Here is a 20,084-nt window from a genome sequence, read left to right on the forward strand (position 1 = left end):
TTGAAATGGAACAAAGAAAGTCTTTTCAACAAATGGTGTTGGTACAAATGGAAAACCACTTATAAGAAATTGAAAATTGAGCCATACCTCACTCCTTATACAAATATCAACTCAAAATGGATCAAAGACCTTGAAATTAGAGCCTAATCTATAAAGTTCATAGAGAATAAAATAGGTAGAACACTCAAAGACCTATATATCAAAAAGGTCTTCGAGAATGGAGCACCAATGGCAAGAACTTTAGCGTCAAACATAAACAAATGGGACTACATCAAACTAAAAAGCTTCTGCATGGCAAAAGAAACCCTACTTAACACAAGAAGACAGTTAACTGACTGGGGAAAATCTTTTTACTCAACATATCATATAAAGGGCTGATATCCAGAATATACAAAACACTCAGAAAACTGAGCACCCCAAAACCAAATAAAGCCATAAAAAATGTGAAGATGAAATGAATAGACACTTCTCAGAGGAAGACCAAAAGATGGCCAACAAACACATGAAAACATGCTTACCTTCACTCATCAGCAGAGAAATCCAAATCAAAACAACAATGAGGTACCACCTTACACCAGTGAGAATAGCTCACATCAAAAATAATGGGAACAGCCTTTGTTGGTGGGGATGTGGCATGAAAGGCACTCTTATCCACTACTGGTGGGAATGCCCCTAGTCCAAACCCTATGGAGAACAGTCTGGAGAGTGCTCAAGGAACTCAGAATTGAGCTCCCATTTGACCCAGCAATTGCTCTCCTAGGTATCTACCCCCAAGTCGAAAGGACATTCATACCAAAGTATGTGTGCACCCCATTATTTATCACATCACGCAGTATAATAGCCAGCCTTGGAACCAACCTTGATGTCCAACAACAAATGAGTGGATCATTAAGATGTGGTATCTATACACCATGGAATACTACATGGCAGTCAGAAATGATACAATCATGGACTTTGCAGCAACGTGGATAGACTTAGAACATATTATGTTAAACGAAGTATGTCAGAAGACAAAAGATAAACACAGAGTGATAGCACTATTCTGAAGCACCTAGAACATACACCTTATGTACAATTAATACTCAACAAACACTGTAACAGTCAACATACACCGGGGAGTAGTGCCTAAAACACATGAAAGAAGAACAACACAAACTCTTGACTATACATTATACCACAAAGAAACCAGAAACAGCAGAAACACTAGAATAGAGAGAACAGGTATATAATCAGCCTTCTACTACAAAGGCCCATAATAATCCCTTAGGGATCTTATACAGGATGACAGGTAAAGAATACCATGGGAAATCACTGACTCCAATGGAAACATCTCATAACATTGTTTTAATGCCTTAATCTTACTATATTTAAAATAACCTCTCAGCTTTTCTGTCCACAGGTATTCTTGGATACAAAGGGTGGACAAACTAAGATGGCATCTCGGGGCCCAGTCACACGAGATACCATACCCAGCTTGCACTATGAGAATGTCCTGAGAAAACTCTTTAACATACACTTTATCTCTAGGTTATACCTTATTTTAGGACTTGAAACACGTGACCAGCCAGAACACCGAAGCAGCAACTGTGACCTACAGATTCATTCTACAGGCCCTACTCATCAAACACATTCAAGCAAACTAGCATTCCCTTGCCCTTTCCTCCTCTCTTCTCACTACTTTCACTTTTCTTCTTTCTTTCTCTTTCTTTCTTTCTTTCTTCTTTCTTTCTTTCTTTCTCTTTCTTTCTTTTTCTTTCTTTCTTTCTTTCTTTCTTTCTTTCTTTCTTCTTTCTTTCTTTCTTTCTTTCTTTCTTTCTTTCTTTCTTTCTTTCTTTCTTTTCTTTCTTTCTTTCTTTCTTCTTCTTTCTTTCTTTCTTTCTTCTTCTTTCTTTCTTTCTTCTTCTTTCTTTCTTTCTTTTTTCTTTCTTTCTTTCTTTCTTTCTTTCTCTTTCTCTTTTCTTTCTTTCTTTCTTTCTTTCTTTCTTTTCTTTCTTTCTTTCTTTCTTTCTTTCTTTCTTTCTTTCTTTCTTTCTTTTTCTTCTTTCTTTCTCTCTCTCTCTCTCTTTCTTCCTTCCTTCCTTCCTCTCCTTCTTCCTCTTCTTTCTTTCTTTCTTTCTTTCTTTCTTTCTTTCTTTCTTTCTTTCTTTCTTTCTTTCTTTCTTTTTCTTTCTTTCTTTCTTTCTTTCTTTCTTTCTCTCTCTCTCTCTCTCTCTCTCTTTCTTTCTTTCTTTCTTTCTTCTTTCTTTCTTTTTTTTCTTTCTTTCTTTCTTTTTCTTTCTTTCTTTTCTTTCTTTCTTTCTTCTTTCTTTTCTTTCTTTCTTTCTTTCTTTTTCTTTCTTTCTTTCTTTCTTTTTCTTCTTTCTTTCTTTTTCTTCTCTTTTACTTTTTAATGTATTCTCTCTTTTCTTCTGCCTGCCCCTTCTATATACTTTCCCCTTTCTTTCCTTTGGAAATCCAACAATCCTTTCATGCCTCAATCCTATCCAGATTTCCCACCTTATTAAAACCTTTCACCCTCAGTTCTTAATCTATTAGGCATCAAGACTGACCTCCTACCCCAACGAACCAGTACCCAGCACCCAACTGAAGGGACACCAACTTAAACAAACACCTTGTCCCCAGCAAGAAAAGGCAATCAATTCCCCTGCTGACTCAAGCTGCGTGACCCTCCTTACTAACTCTACCTAACATGGACTGTTCCTTGAAACCAGATTTAGTTCTAAGAGTATCCCCAAAGCAAGAACTCTTCCCAAGAGCTCCCTGCTGAAAAGCTTTTGCCAATCTCAAGAAGTTCATGGTGTGTGATGAAAAGGCGCCCAAGAACCCACACACCACAAGAAAATCTCAAAAGACAATGGGGAAACATATACTTCCATCATAAGTATAAGACCTGTATTGCACTACCTCTACCTGATTTTCCCCAAATGTAAGACAGTTTATAGCATCATTTTGTTCCTTTACTTACTTTGTTATTTCATTATTTTTAAATCTTTTTTCCATATACATATATATATATATATATATATATATATATATGAACATATATTTTTACTTCTATTTTTATCTTTTTTGGATGTGTGACCTGTTTCCCTTTTCTTCTTTTTCCACCCCCAAATGCACCGGCAATATAATGTAGCACCATTTCCCCCTGCAAAGACACAGTAAAAAAAAAGGGGAAATCTTACATATAAAAACAAGCTCTATACTTGCTTAGGGATAAGAATTCATACTTGCTAACAATACAGGGACATCTCCCACCTTGAAAATATGTCACGTGGAACCAACTTAGACCCCAGATGATTAGACACCATCTGTCCAGCCTTGAACCCTGGATCCCAGACATAGAAATGGCACAATTCTTCATGAAAGCTACAGGAAACAAATCCCATCCAGGACATCCTTAATACTACTCAGACAGCAACAAGTGCCAGCTCTACTATGATATCCTGACAACAAGGAAAGTGGGAACAACTTGACCTAAGAGCAAGTTATCCTACCCCTCCAGCTGACGATAAGATAAAATCAGAAGACTTGTCACCCTTTGGTCTGTCCAAAAGTCAAGATCGCATTAAACAAATGACTGGCTGATAGAAACATGACTGGACTGTATGTATCCTGTGACCAATAAAAAAGCCCTAGTCTAGGGTTTGAGCTACAACCTGCACAACAACCATGATCTCCAGTTCCAAAGGTCCAGTCCATCTGAGACAATTGCAACGGATTGAATCTTCTGGAAACATAACGAAAGATGCTAGCCTAGGCTCTGTCCTAGGATCAGCGCAAGACCAAGACCTCCAACCACAGAAGGCAGATTAAAATGACACTGAGGGAACAGAACTTCTAGAAACACACAGAAAGGCTTCATCATAAGTTCCACCCCTTGACCTGTGCAGATACTGAGATCTCTAGATACAGAAGTCTGATTTTTCACCCAGGATGGAGCAGAAGTCTTCCAAACATCATGAAAGCACCTAGGGGAGAGTAAATGGACCTAAACAGAGTCTATAGTTAATCCCATGACAATATACTCCAAGGGTGGAGAAACTCTGTATCTCTTAGGCCAAGGGAATTCCTTTTCGAATGACCCCAATATTTGCTGTGCCTGTGCAGGAGGGAAAAAATAAGGAGGCAAAAAGCACAAAACAGGTTTTTTTTTAATTTATCTATCTACTTTTTGTCGTTTTCTTTGTTTTGGTGTGGTTATTGAATTGTCTCCATTTATATTTATTTATTTATTTATTTTCTTCTTTTCTTTTTTTTATCTTTATTTATTTTTTTTTACTGCATAATTTTTTTTTATTTAAACACCTTGATTACATACATGATTACTTCATGTGCTCTGCCATGTTTTTTTTTTTTATCTCAAGACCATGGCTTTTATGTTGTGCTTATCTTTATTGTTGGAGTGCTCACTGGATATTTTATTTGACACTTCTTTTTGTACTGTTGGGGTGTTTCACCTTCTTTTCCCCCTTTATCTCTCAAACCGATGATGAGAGCCTTTAGAAGGACTCTGTCCATTTTTGGCATATTTGATTTTTTACCCAGTTTATTACTTTTCTCTTCAAACAAAACCACATAACTTGAACTATCTAGTCCCGCCTCCCAGTTAGAGGGGGAAATTAAGGAGGTAAAACCACTAAGTAGTAATCTAGACACACACCTATTCTAGCAGCCCCAGCGATGAGGGAGGAGGATATGGGAGGTAGGACGGGAACAGAGGTGTAGGGAGGACAATTCGGTGATGGGAATCCCCCTAATTTTATGTTATTATGTACCTAAAATATTTTTGTCAACAATATGTAAGCCACTATGATCAAAAATAAAAATTATATTAAAAAAATCCTCTCCATTTAGTGTTAGGTGATGTGATAGGACAGCCTGGTCTTAGGTCAAGTTTTTCTTTCCTTGTTGTCATATCAAAACTGGTACAAGTTGGTGCCAGAGTAGTGTTATAAATCTCCCAATGGAGCTTAGTTCCTGGTGGTGTTACCTGGAGCTGTATCATTTCTATGTCGGGGATCTGGGGTTTCGGATTGGACTAACACCCTCCAATCTCCTGGGGACTGGTTGTATCCACATGACACATGTTCAGGATAGGAGACACTCTTCTGCTATAAAAAGTGAGTTCTTATCCCTAGAAGATAAGATCTTGTTTCTTTGTCTATGGTTTCCCCTTTTTTTTAACTGTGCCCATACAAAAACATATGGTGTCATACTTTGTTGCTGGTGCTGTTCTGGGTAAGGATGACATGCTGTACACACAGTCTCTGTCTTCTGGTTTTGTTTTAAGTTTTTATTCTAGTCAAGGCTTTTTGTACCAAGCAGCGCCAAAAATGGTAAGGATAGAGAAAAAAATGTATACATTAAAATAGAACAAATAAATAAAACTGAGTTAAAAAGAAAAGGTATTCGAATAAGAGATATCATCCTTTGAACTGTGAAAAATAAGAGCACCAACAACAGAGAACTGACTTTGACAACCGTGACTGAACAGAGCCTACCTTGGGACTAATAAGGAAAACCCTACCCTAGGCTGTAGCCCAGGACACATAAAAACAACAACAACAGCAACAAGATGTCTTATTGCAAAGGTCCAACTTGGACAACAGAGACTGAGCAGAACCTTTGGATCCATAATATCCTAGGCTTTGGCTTAGGGACTAAATAAAAACAGGGAGTAAGTGTTACAGAAGACTGAACACAACAACAACGATGGATAGGAACCTCTAGAACCTAGAGACTCTATCCTAGACCCTGACCTATAACCTGCGCAAATACCAAGATCGCTAGCTACAGTGGCTTGATTTTCTCACACACAACCAAGAGGAAACTTTTCTGGCATCACAAAAAAGCCTTTGGGATGGGGTAATGAGTATATATGGAGCTAGGGGTTGATCCCATGATGGTATGCTTCAAGGATAGAGAAACCCTGAATCTCTTAGGCCACGGGAATTCCCTTTTTTCCCAATGCTTACTGTGCCTATGCAAAAAAAAAAAAATTGGGGTTAATACCAAACCCTACCACTCCAGCACCCATACTTTCTCTTGTTTTGTTTTGATTTGTTAGTTTTGAACTTTATTTTCCTTCTCTTTTTTCTTCTAGTCTTCTCTTTCTTTTTCACTCTTCTGGTTATTATTTAGATATTTATTTTTATTTGCAGGGTCCATTTTTCTTCTTTTTTCTTCCATTTTTCTTATCATTTTTTCTCTCTCTTCTTTCTTTTTTGGTAGTTGTCACCAAATTTTTTTCTCCCCTTTTTCTTATCCTTTTTATCTCCAATGATGGTGGAATGGATGCTCAATCTACAACAAGCTGTAAAGTGGAGACCAGTTGCACTAGCATTCTGGGGGTTAGAGGAGGGAAATATGGGATGCATACTGGGAATAGGGGCAGAGGGAGGACAGCACTGGTGGTGGGAATGCCCCTCATTCATTGTTACTATGTACCATAAATGATGCAGTGAAAGATTTGTAATGCACTTTGGTCACAATAAAAATTAAAAAAAAATCCTTAATCAGGCTGGATGATGGTGGATGGGTGATAAGGTCTTTTTGCAGCTTCTTTGGCTTGGTGGGTCTGAGGGTTCAGGGTAACTGTGAAGAAATGATCCATAGCCAATTAATAGAAGTCCGGAGACTTCTATGGTGTCTTGTGCATATCTTATATAGTTTCTCAGCTAACCTTTTAAGCAGCTTCCTTCAGCTGCACTGAATCTATCCTGTTTCTATCATCTCTTCATGCTGCGTCCTGCTGAGGCTTCTTGCTGAATCTCTCTCTGAATCTCTCTCCTTCACCATTTCCCCAGGCCTGAATTAATTATCAACCTCAGACCCCTCCTAGCTGTGGGCTGGTCTGATCATCAGGTAAGATTAGCATTTGGACTGGGAAGGGATAACAGAGGATATCATGTTAGGAACATAAATCAGGTCATATAGACCTGTTAACTTCACATGTTAATTTTAAATGATATCCTGAAATTTTTACAATGTTTTTTTCTATATTTTAATTGTTTTTTAAAGACTGTAGTGTTATTTAGGCATCATTGTTACAAAATTTTCATGATTGAGTTTTAGTCATACAATGTACATCATTTTTCATCACTGCACATTTCCTGCCAACAAGTTTCCCTCCTATCAACCCTCGATTGCTGCCTTTGGGACAGGCATTTTACTTCCCTTTCTTTTCATTTTTGGCACTGTTGTTTACACTATTGCTAATGCATAGCAGTTTATATCCTTTCAACACCAGGTTCTTGTCTAGAGTTATCTGTTCCAATTATTATTATCATAATTGACAATAATTCCAATAGTTCAATACCCTAACTGCATTCACCACTCTTGGTGGCAAGCTTCCTACCATGGACTGGTCATCCAGATCCTCATCTTTATTGTCTCTGGATATTATTATTTTTGTTTTCCTTGTATACCACAAATGAATGAGATTAATCTATATATATTCTTCTCCTTTGATTCATTTCATCAGCATAATAGTCTCTATGTCTATCCATGTATATGAAAATTTTACTACTTCATTATTTCTAAAAGCTGTGTAGTATTCCACTGTGTACATGTTCCATGGTTTTTTTTTAGCCATTCATCTATTCCTGGGCATTTGGGTTATTTCCAGATTCTGACTATTTAAACAGTGCTTTGATAAACATAGAAATAAATAAACAAAGAAAAAACACGTGGTGTTTTTGTGTTCCTAGGGTACAACCTTAGGAGTGATATTGCTGGATCATTTGTAAGAACAATTTCTAGTTTTTGGAGGAATATCCATATTTTTTCCAAAGGACTAGACTAGTCTACATTCCCACCAGCAGTGAATGATAGTCCTTTTCTCCCAGCATGTGTACCAACACTGGTTTTTATTGTTCTTTAACGTGCCAGTCTATGTGGTGTAAGATGCTATTTTATTGTTGTTTTGATTTGCATCTCCGAGATGACATGGTGAATTTTTTCTTGTGCCCTTTGACCAACTTTATTTATTTTTGAAGTAAATGTTTATTCATTTCTTCTCCCCTGTTTTGGATGAGGTTAGATTTTTTTCTTGATAATTTTATCAGTGCCTTTTATATTTTAAATATTAACCCCTTATTTATGTATTGGGTGGATAGTTTATCTGATTCCATGGGTATTCTTTATATCAGAGTCACAGTTTCCTTTGAAATGCAGAAGCCTCTCAGTTTAGTCCCATTTGTTTATCTTTGCTTCCACTTGCATGGCTAGTGGTGTTTTGTCCTTAAAGATGCCTTTAGCTTCAATGTCATATAGTGTTCTTCCCATGTTTTCCTCTATGTATCTTATGGTTTTATTTCTGATATCAAGGTCTTTAATCCATTTTGAGTTGATCTTTGTGCATGGTGCTAAAAGAGATCTGAGTTCACATTTTTGCATGTAATTGACCAGTTTTCCTAACACCACATATTTTAGAGAACTTCCTTGCTCCATTTTGTAATTATTGACACTGTATCAAATATTAATTGATTGTATACCTGTGTGTCAGTCTCAAAATATTCAATTATATTCCACTGATAGAAAGGTCTGTCTTTATTTCAATACCATGATGTTTTAAGGACTTCTGTTTCATAGTACAGCTTAAAGTTGGGCAAAGTGATGCCTCCCATCTATTTCCCCACTACTAATTGCTTGAGCTATTTGCAGATGTTTATTGTTCCAAATGAATTTCAAGAATGCTTTATCTACTTCCTTGAAATATTTTATGGGTATTTTTATATTCTTTGCAATACATCTGTGCAGTATTTTGGGAAGTAGTACAATTTTAATTATGTTAATCTGCCCAGTTCACGAGAAGGGTATATATCTCAATTTTATTGTGTCCACTTTTATTTCTTTAAGCAGTATTTTGTAGGTTTCTTTGTATAGGTCTTTTATCTCCTTAGTTAAGTTCATTCCAAGGTACTTGATTTTATAAGGCACATTGTGATTGGGATTTTTAAAAAAGTTTCTTTCTTCTTTTTCATTATTTGTATATAGAAAAACATAAATTTTTGTAGCCTGTCACTTTACTATAAAATATATTGTTTCTAGAAGATTTTGATAGAATCTATAGGAGTTTTTTTTTTTTAAGTATAATGTCATGTCATCTGCAAATAGTGAGAGCTTGACTTCAACCTTTTCTATCTGGTTGCCCTTAATATTTTTTTTCTTGCCTGACTGTTATGGAAGGTAATTCCAATATTATATTGCTTTTTATTAAGCAACACTCAGCAGCACTCAGGGTTTACTCCTGGCTATATGCTCAGAAACCCCTCCTGACAGGTTGAGTAACCATATAGAATGCTGAGATCAAACCCAGATCAGAGTGTGTGGAAGGCAAGTACCCTTTCCACTGTGCTGTGTCTCCAGCTCCAGTACTATATTAAATAAAAGTGATGAGAGTGGGACAACCTTGTCTTTATATAGATCTTTGAGGAAAAAGTGTTTAGTTTTTTCTCATTAAGTATAATATTTGCCATGGGCTTATGGTAGATGGTCTTGATTATTTGATAAAAGTTCCTTCTATTTCCATATTGTAGGGAGTTTTTTTTAATCATGAATGCATGCTGTACCTTGTCAAATACTTTCTTTGCAATTATTGATATGATCATATGATTTTTTGTTTTCTCTTTTATTGATATGTTGCATATATTGATTGACACTAGTATGTTAAGCCATCCTTGCATTTTTGGGTTGAATCATTCTTGGTGTATAGCCTTCTTCTTGAATTCTGGGTTCTATTTGCGAATATTTTGTTGAGGATCTTTGCATGTGATCTCAGGGATATAGGACTATAATTCTTTTTTAGGTATTATCTATATCTTTTGGTCTAAGGGTTATGCTAGCTTGATTAAAAAATATTTGAGAGTGTTTGTGTTTCTTCAATTTCTTGGAAGAGTCAAAAAAGAATTAGCTAAAAAAATTAGGTCCTATTTAAAAGTTTGAAAGAGCTCACTAGTGAATCTATTTGGTCTGGGCTTTTGTTTTGAGAAAACTTGCTCACCATTTTAATTTCCTTAATGATAATTTATTTCATTCAATCATGATAGGTTTGTCCAGATATTCCAGATCATCTTGTTTCAACCTTGAGAGGTTATAGGACTCCAAGAATTTATTCATTTCTTCCAGATTCTTAAGTTTTGTGGCATGAAGATTCTCAAAATAATTTCTGATTACCTTTCAATTTCAGTAGGATCTGAAGTGACAGCTCCCTTTTCATTTCTGATTTGGTTTATTGAGGTTCTCTTTCTTTGTAAGTATTACCAATTATTTATCAATCTTGTTTATTTTTAGAGAATAACTTTTACTTTCATTGACCTTTTTGGATTTTGGGGGGTTCTAGTTAATTAATTTCTGTTCTAAGCTTCATTATGTCCTCTACCTTCTAATTTTTGGTTAATTTTATTTGATGGTTCCAATTTTTTAAGCTGTGCTATTAAATTATTTATGTTGACCCTTTCTTCTTTCCTGATAAATACCCTCTAGGATATAATATTTTTTCTGATTACTGCCTTTGCAATGTTCCACAGATTCTAATAATTTGTGTCTTCATTCTCAATTGTTTCAGTAGTCAATTTTAGTTGTTGTTTTTGGTCCACACCCAGCACTGCTCAGGGGTTACTTCTGGCTCTGTGCTTAGAAATCGCTTCTGGCAGACATGCGGAACCACATAGAATGCCAGGGATTGAATCGTAGTCTGTCCCAGGTTGGCAGCATGCAAGGCAATTGCTCTACTGCTTTGCTATCACTTCAGCCTTATTTCAGTAATCTTTTGGTGTCCTCTTTGATTTCATCTGACACACTGGTTGTTCAGTAGTGAGCTGTTTAATTTTCAAGTTTTAAGTTATTTTTCCATGTTTTTATTTCACCTCTAAATTCACCATAATCTGAAAAGAAAGTAGAAACAACTTCTATACTCTGCAATGGGCCGCTCGGGGCTGGTCACAGGAAAGGCAGTGGGATCCTCTAGGAAGGTGGGCACCAAGTTGCTGAATGAAACAAGACTGCACACTCAGAAAGGAGTTTGGATCTAGTCCGTTTATTCAGTGACAAAGTAGGGTTTTTATACATCTATTTTAGCAGTCATTCTGAGTTAGCAAGGAAGAAGGGAGTGGTCAATAGTTTACATGTCTGTGTTTACATAAATATAGTTTACATAAATGTAGCTTCTGTGAGGTATAGATAATCATAAAAACATTCTATAGAATTCATTGACCTCTTCCTTATTACAATGGTTCCAGTGCTTACTGATCTTTACCAGAGATGGCACTTATTTTTGGCCTAAGATTTCAACAATGCCCTAAGTTCCCCAAAATCTCATAAATCTGCCAAGGCAGTTTTGTGCTCTTGAATACTCAGTTCCTCTTTTAGGTGTTGGAGAGGGTTTGGGAGGGGTTGTGTGGCTATTTACTGCATGTCTAAATTGGGTTTTGTCTTGACATTAAGATTATCTTTAGTACCAAGTGGCATTGACTCAGGGCCAGATGTCTCACATGCTTATCTCTAGACAGCATTCTTATACTGATCATCGAGGGCTTGGGTAACAAGACCTCAGTACATCTGCTTGGTAACTTAGGAAACAGTTTGCATTTATAGAAATCTTAGTGATCTTTTGAGGGACTCAAAGAAAGGTCCTTAGGATGTTAGTGAAACTATGTCTCAAATAAGAGGGATGATTTTATGTCCTGACCCCTATTAATTTCCCCATTTTTCCTGAGCATCTCATGGAAATTGTGGTTACAGGGGACCAATGCCTCTCGAGCCTGGTGCCCTTCCTTAGCAATGGCCTCTAGGCTAGGGTTCCTTACACAGGGGTCATGACAATACTCTTGATTTCATGGAGGTATGTTCTATTGTCCAGCATGCTCAGACGTCCCAGCATATCTATCTTAGAAAAAGTCCCGTGTGATCTGAGAAGAATATGTTACAGCTTTCTGGGGATGAAAAGATCTCTCTATGAAGCCACTTTCTTCTATTTCTTCATACAAGCCAGTATTTTCTTGTTAAGTTTTAAGGGCAGTGTTGAATTCTCCCACTATTATTGTCTTGCTATTGATGTTTTTCTACAAGTCCATTGGCATTCTTTAAAGCATTTTTATGTCCCCTCTTTGGGTGTATACATGTTTAGTCTGATGAACATATCCCTAGATTATTAAGAATGCAATCTCTGTCTCTGATTAACCTTCTTAAACCTGAAGTCTGCGGGCCTGGAGTGATGGCTCAGCCGAAGGACATTTGCCTTGCACGTGGCTGACCCAGGACAGACCTGAGTCGATCTCCGGTGTCCTATATGATACCCCAAGCCAGGAGCAATTTCTGAGCACATAGCCAGGAATAACCTCTGAGAATCAACGGTTGTGGCACAAAAATCAAGAAAAAAAAAAGCCTCAAGTCTGTGTCGTCTGATAGTAATATTTCCACAGAAGTCTTTCTTTAAGGAAGTAGTTTTCTTAAAGGATTTACTTTGGACCTTTTTGAGTATGTGGATTTACTTTCAACCTTTTACTTTGAGTCTGTGTTTTCTCTGACTATTCAGATGCATTTCTTGCAGGCAGCAAAATATTGGATTTGATTTTCAGATCCATTTTGCCCCTCGGTGCCTCTAAATGGTGCATTTAGTCCATTGACATAGAGAGGAATTATTTTCATAAGATTTTGTGTCATCTTTTTTATAGAAGTTTGGTGTGTTTGTGGGGTCCACCTTGCCATAAAGTAAAATAAAGGAGAGCTTTTATTTGAATCTCTCTAGCTGGTATTCTTTAGACATCCATCATGTGGGTACAAGTGTTCTTTAGCTTTGGGAAATTCTTATCAATGATGTCTTTGACAGTTGCTTCTTCAGAGGAGTTTTCTCCTGGCCCTCTATGACACAATGATTCTTATGTTGTTTCTGTTCAATTTATTCTGTCTATTGACATCTGTTTTCTTATTTTAAGGATTTATCCAATTTCTGTTTCTTTATTTTGAGGATTTTTCCCAACTTTTTCTGTCTTATGGAGGTATTATACAGTTTATCTTAAATATCACTTATTTTATTCTTAGCAGTTGTTACTCTGCTGGTAAGGCTTTTCAGTGAGGTTTTCATTTCACCTGCCACATTTTTCAGTCCTGATATTTCTGTTTAAAGTTTTCCATTTTTAGTATCATATCTCTTGAGTCTTAATTTCTGTTTATTTTATGGTTTCTTTGTGTTCTTTGAACAGCCTTAACATTTCCTCTCCGAAAGTTCTATCAGAGAAGTTATAGAGGTAGCTGATGGTGGTTGAGTTTTTGGAACTAGTACCTTTAGTCACAAGGTGTGGTGGGACTCTGCATTGTTTTTTCTTTGTGACATTTGTAATTTGGTGATTATTTTTTTTTCTGTAATGTAGCAGGGCTTCTTGACTAGAAGAAATGCAAAGTTTCAGACCAAAGCACAATGGCCATGCTCCTGCCTTGGCTCTCTCACATCAGTTTAGTTCAAATTGGTGCCTTTTTAGTCCAAACTCCTCTCCCAGCCCATAGCCACTTCTGCTGCTTGTTAACAGTCTACTTTTATTTTATTTTTTATCTTGGCCATATTCTTGGTTGAGCTAACTCACTTCAGTTCATTTCACTATGTAATGTTTTTGTTTATTTGTTTGTTGTTGTTTTTTTATCCAGACTCTACCCAAATTCCATACCCAGAACTTCCACTACTGGTAAATAATCCTTTATTTTCCTGGCTGTGCTCTTGCCTGAGCTCATTCACTTCAGTTCAGTTCAAAATGGTTCAAAAAATGTTTTCTTTTTTTCTTTTTCTTTTTTTTTGGCCACACCTGGTAATGCTCAGGGGTTACTCTGGCTATGCACTCATAAATCACTCCTGGCTTTGAGGGACCATATGGGATGCCGGCGATCAAACCCAGGTTCGTCCTGGGTCAGCCAAGTGCAAGAAAAACACCCTACAGCTGCACTATCGCTCCGACCCCCAAAATAGTTCAATTTTTATAATCTTATAAAACAATGCCTTTGATTATAAAATAAAATATTTAATATAAATAAAATATTCTATTTTATTTTAATCAGGATAGTTTATAAAATGTTATATGAAAGAGTTGTGTTTTGAAATTCTATAATATTGTAAACCTAAGATAAATCAATACAATTTGATTAAAAGAAATAAAACACTTCTGAAATTTGCAGCACATTTAATCAGTTTATTCTCTCAACAGCAAACTAACACAATTCCACAATATTAGAGGCAAATTTCACTTTAATATATGTGCAGAAATTTATATAAATGACTTTTAAACACTAGTATGATATTCTCATATAATACACTAAACTAAGTTTAATTAATGTTGATTGTAATATATTCACTGTAGATACTTTCTTAATGGCACAATAATGAAAAATAAAGGACTTATTTCACACTACCATTGTGGGAGAATTAGATGTGTTATGCTAAGTTTTTCAGCTTTCCATCTTAAGCTAGGATTCCAACAAATATTTAATTTAATTTTTATGAAAATTTTCAGAAATATTCCAAATCTATTATATTTACATATATATTTAATTGATTATAGAGAAAAAACTCGGGGGGGCAGAGTGATAGCAAATCACTCCTAAATCTATTATATTTACATATATATTTAATTGATTATAGAGGAAAAACTCTGGGGGCCAGGGTGATTGCACAGTGGTAGTGCATTTGCCTTGCATGCAGCTGAACCAGGACAGACCGTTGTTCAAATTGCAGCATCCCATATGGTCCCCTGTGCCTGCCAAGAGCAATTCCTGAGCACAGAGCAGGAGTAACCCCTGATTATTTCTGGGTGTGAACCCCCCATAAAAAACAATAAAAAAGTGACTTAAGAAAACTAAAAGTGGTTTAATTATCTGAACATAAGTCATTTTCTTTATTCAACAAGCCAGCCAATATCCAGCGTCAGAGAAATCATCATGGGACACATCTCCCTTAGTCCCAGTTCAATTGTCCTTCTAAAGAAATGAGGAATGAGAAAATGACATACAAATCTGGAAGAGTCTTGCGTAAGTCAATATTTATTATAGTTATGGTATCACAGCTTAAAAACATTGCTTACAGCTCTCTAATTAGATAATTTTATTTAAAAGAAGACATTATTTTCTCAACATTGGAAAAATCTGTAGATAACGAAAACAGGTAGGTTTATTTTATTGAAGAATTTGCTTCATTTATTTGTTTGGTATTTTCTCTTTGAAAATTAATGAGACTTTTTAACTGAAAAAAACTTGAATAACTTGTGACACTATAAATTAAACTTTTTAAAAAAATACTCTACTTTAACCACAGAACATGTGTATCTTTGTTGATATGGTACATACAATTATCTTGGATATGGCTTTTATGGTTAAACTACAGAAAATTGTTTAAACTATATAATACTCATATAATAATTGTGCTGAGTTTTAATTCTAAAATTTTCTTCTAAATTTTTAATAATGACTAATTTACAAAAACAGACTAGCCTTGCATATTTATTGTAACATTTATTGTAACATATCAAATTATTTTCAACATCTATACTAAACATCTTGTGGTGGTCCTCAAACTATGGCCCTCGGGCCACATATTGTATTTGTATCTGTTTTGTTTCTTCATTGCAAAATAAGATATATGCAGTGTGCATAAGAATTCATTCATAAGTTTTGTTTTTACTATAGTCAGACCCTCCAATGGTCTGAGGGACAGTGAACTGGCCCCCTGTTTAAGAAGTTTGAGGACCCCTGAAGTAGAGGATTCACTGTTATTCTCTATGTGAATCTCCAACATTTTTATTTTGCTCTGTTTCCATATTCACTCATTTCTTATTCATTTTCACTCAGTGAAATTTATAATTTCATAGGTAGTAGACCAAACAAAAATAAACTTAAGAATAATTTTAATTTTATTGGTATTTTTAGATTAATTGATTCTGCACTCAGCAATAACTCCTGGCAGTGCTAAATATCTATTGAAATTGTTTTATTTTTATTAGTAATTTTGTCACCCTTTTAATTGTTTATTCGCTTGATATTTTTATGCAAAGTGTCTTTATGAAGTGTTATGCAGCAACAATAAAACATGTTATCTAGAAAAAATCTTCCTAGGATAGTAAATTTTATGAAGTATAATTGATGATTTTATGCAAAAATATTAACTGTTTTTGAAAACCAAATATCCATCCATTCAGACATTTTGTTTTGTTTTGTTTTGTTTTGTTTTGAGCTATACCAGGTTATCTTCAGAGTATGTCCTGTCTCCACAGTCAGGAATCACCCTGATAGTATTGCAGATCAAACCCAGGTGGGCCACATGCAAGGCAAATACCTTACTCACTGTACAAGGTCCCTGACTCACATAAAACTTTTTAATTAGAAAGGACTGCTGTTATTAAATTATTATTCAATGAGCATTATTTTATATTTTTTATGTAAGCTACCTAAACTAAAATCTTCTTAGTTTCTAATTTGGGTATTTCATTTGTTTCATTCTCTTCACCCATACCTATAAATTCTACTAGCAAGTTTAAAATGAAGGACTGTAGAAATAACTTTTGTTGTGTCTGTTTACACATGCCTGGTAGTGCTTAGAGACTACTCCAGGCTCATTGCTTGAGGGTTGCTCCCAGCAGTCCTTGGTACCCATGAGGTACTGGGGATCAAATATGTGGCTTTAGAAAGCAAAATTTGTGAGTTATTTTTCTACTCAGTGGAAAAGTTTTGAAGAACTGGGATAAAATCCTAGATTTATTATTTGTTGACTTTAAAATACTGAAAGTAATAGTGATCATCATCATCATCATCATCATCATCATCATCATCATCATCATCTCAAAAAGATTATTTTTGTAGGGGTTTAGAAGACATGTGGTTGTCCTGAATGCTCATTCCTGGCTCTTTGTTCAGGGATTACTCCTAGCAGTGCTCAGAGGACCAGTTTTTGTGCTGAGGATCTAACAAGGATCAGAATATGGAAGATAACTCTCTTAATTCCTGTGCTACTAAGCCCCATTGTCTCAAAAATTCTATATGAAAAGTGGTTATGATAGAGTTTAATAATGACACTACATGTAAAAACTTTCATACTAGAATTTTAGTCAATATTATCTTTTTTCACACTACTTCTAAATTTAACTTAGAAAATAAAAAGTCATTTCTTCAAAAATTAAGTATTGGAGAGATAGTACAGTGGGGTGGACTCTAGCTTTGTATGCAGCTGACCCATGTTCAATCCCCACCACCATTATATGGTCCTCTGACTATTGTCAGAGTGATGCCTATATACAGAGTCAGGAGTAATCTCTGAGGACATCCATGTGTAGCCCCTTACCCAAAATATATAGAATAAAATAAAAACAAACTTTTATTCAAATGATAGATTTCAGTTCTTTTAAGTCTAATTTTCAACTTATGACAACCATTGTTTCAAAATTTTATTTTTGTAGTAGATGTAGTACACGCTCTTTTAAATATGTCTGTAATAAAGAAGTCTTTTATAATTATGCATTTTTTGATAATTATGACAAAGGTAATAAAACTGAATAACTATATGGAATCTGAAAGATATAGTTAATGTACTGTTTTATATGAAACAAAAATGTTCTAATTTCCTAGAAAACTAAAAGAAAACAGACTTTGGGGGCTGGAGAGATAGCATAGCAGTAGGGTATTTGCCTTGCATGCAGCTGACCCTGGAGGGACCTGGTTCGATTCCCAGCATCTCATATGGTTTCCTAGTCTGCTACCAGGGGTGATTTCTGAGTGCAGAGCCAGGAGTAACCCCTGACTACCACTGGGTGTGGCCCCCAAACCAATCAATCAATGAAGTTAAAAAATAAAAGAAAACAGAAACTTTGCTCAATAATTATTGTAACCACACTGTCAAAATATATAAATAGATATAAAAATATAATAAACATACATTAATGAAAGTCTATTTTTAAGCAGCTTATGCATTAAAAACCATTTATTATTTTCATTCTTCCAAGACAGAGATAATAGAATGGATTTTTTTCAATCTATGATTTGTTGATTTATTTGATTCTGTTCTATCTTAATTATTGTGTATTAATAAACTTTTGATTAACTTATCTTATTTAATTGTCTTTTAACCTCTTAATTATTGTGTGTTGAAAAATCACTCAATGCTTTTCATCTTAGAATTTGCTTCATTATAATGTTTTATTTTGGTCAATATTTTTCAAATTATATATTTATTAAGTCATGGTAATTTTTGTTAAAATTTAGTCAAAGTTTTATACATTTATCACTTGAAAGGTTTCTCATTGGTAAATAAATACCGCAGCTGATCTTCAAACTATCTACTTTTAAGTACCTTAAATGATATATTTGTAATTTATGGCTAGTTTCACCTTATTTATCAATATTCTGACATTATTTCAGTTAATTTCTGTACAGTTTAATGTTAGTTTAGAAGGTATTTACTTTGAATCCAAAACAGTTGTCATAGCAGACAATATTAAGTAAACATTTTTGATGGTAAGATTGTAGAGTTTAAGTAATAGAAAAGAAGTAACAAGAATAGAGAAAACAATTGTGAAAAATTTGGGGAAATGTAGGTTTTTCCTTTGAAAAATTAAAGTTTTTTATAGTTAATTTCAAGTGGATATCATAGAAGCAGGTCAAGAAGCTAGAATAAAATTTGTATGCTATTAGAAGTGCCTTTCAATTGTGATTTTTTGTAATATTTATTCTATTTCCTTTGATATATTTAACCCACACTATATAAAATGGAATTATTTATTATATTTACCTTATTTTTTATGGAACTAAGGCTAATTGAGAGAATAATTTGTAACAACTTTTTGATAATAACTCAAGCTTTTAGAATTAATTTTGTAAAATTTTTCAGGATTGTGGCCTACTTTTCTTGTTCTTGGAATAATATTTTATTTTATTTTACTTTAAATAGGCACTTCTGTTGTAAACAGAGACCATGGACCAAGAAAATTTTTCTAGGGTGGCAGATTTTGTTTTACTGGGACTCACCAATTCTTGGGAACTTCAATATTTCTTCTTTGTTTTGTTTAACTTCTTGTATATAGCTATTTTTCTGGGTAACCTTCTCATTGTCATCACGGTGATTTCTGAACCTACCCTGCATACACCCATGTACATCATGCTCAGCAACCTTTCAGTTCTTGATGTGTTTCTAGCTACTTATGCAACTCCTAAGATATTTATGATTTCCTTCAAGAGATCCAAGACTATCTCCTTTGAGGGCTGCATGGGCCCAGATATTTTGGCTCCATGTCTTTGCTGGTGAGAGATGGTGCTCCTTGTAGCAATGCATATGAACAGGTATATAGCCATCTGCAAACCTCTTCATTATGCTACAATTATGATTCATGCAAGTGTACAGGTCTGGTGGTGGTTTCTTGGATCATTGGGGTCATTACACTCCTTGAGCCAGTTAGCTTTCACTGTAAATTTGCCTTTCTGTGGACCAAACATAGTTAGGACAGGTTATTACAGTGACCTTACTTTGGTCATCCAAACTGGCCTGCACAGATACTTATATCCCTGAACTTTTGATGCTTTTGGGATAGTGGTCTCATGGGGGTGGCCTCATTCTTTCTTTTGTTGGTCTCCTACACAGTTATCTTAGTGACAGTAGAACGCCGTTCAGCCATGGCATGGTCAAGCCCCGCAACACTCTGACAGCTCACATCACTGTAGTAAGCCTCTTTTTCGGACCATGTATTTTTATATATGGTTTGGCCTTTGGTAATTTTCCCAGTGGACAAAGTTCTTCTGTGTTCTCTACAGTTTTCACACCTATATTAAACCCCATTATCTACACACTGAGAAACAAAGAATGAAGGCAGCAATGCAGAAATTGAAGACCCGTTATATAAATTCTAAACTGCTTTTTAGATATCTCTTCCCAAACTAGATTCACTGAATTAAATCAATAGGAGATAACTTGAGGAACATGGATTAAACTTTTCTTATGGCAACAATTGTTTCAAAATATTTTATTTCTATAATAGATGTAGTGCATGTTCTTTTTAAAATGTCTGTAGCAACAAAAGGCTCACATAATTATGTATTTTTATTTTATAATTATGACCAAT

The 20,084-nt window shown here is 35.1% G+C and overlaps 1 pseudogene; it reads left to right on the forward strand.

The window, feature by feature from the left end:
* The first annotated feature begins 19,276 nt into the window (after window positions 1-19,276).
* On the forward strand, window positions 19,277-19,829 carry LOC126001769 (olfactory receptor 4K15-like; annotated as a pseudogene).
* The last annotated feature ends 255 nt before the right edge of the window (window positions 19,830-20,084 follow it).

The sequence above is a fragment of the Suncus etruscus genome, chromosome 2 (assembly GCF_024139225.1).
Source record: "Suncus etruscus isolate mSunEtr1 chromosome 2, mSunEtr1.pri.cur, whole genome shotgun sequence".
NCBI lineage: Eukaryota > Metazoa > Chordata > Mammalia > Eulipotyphla > Soricidae > Suncus > Suncus etruscus.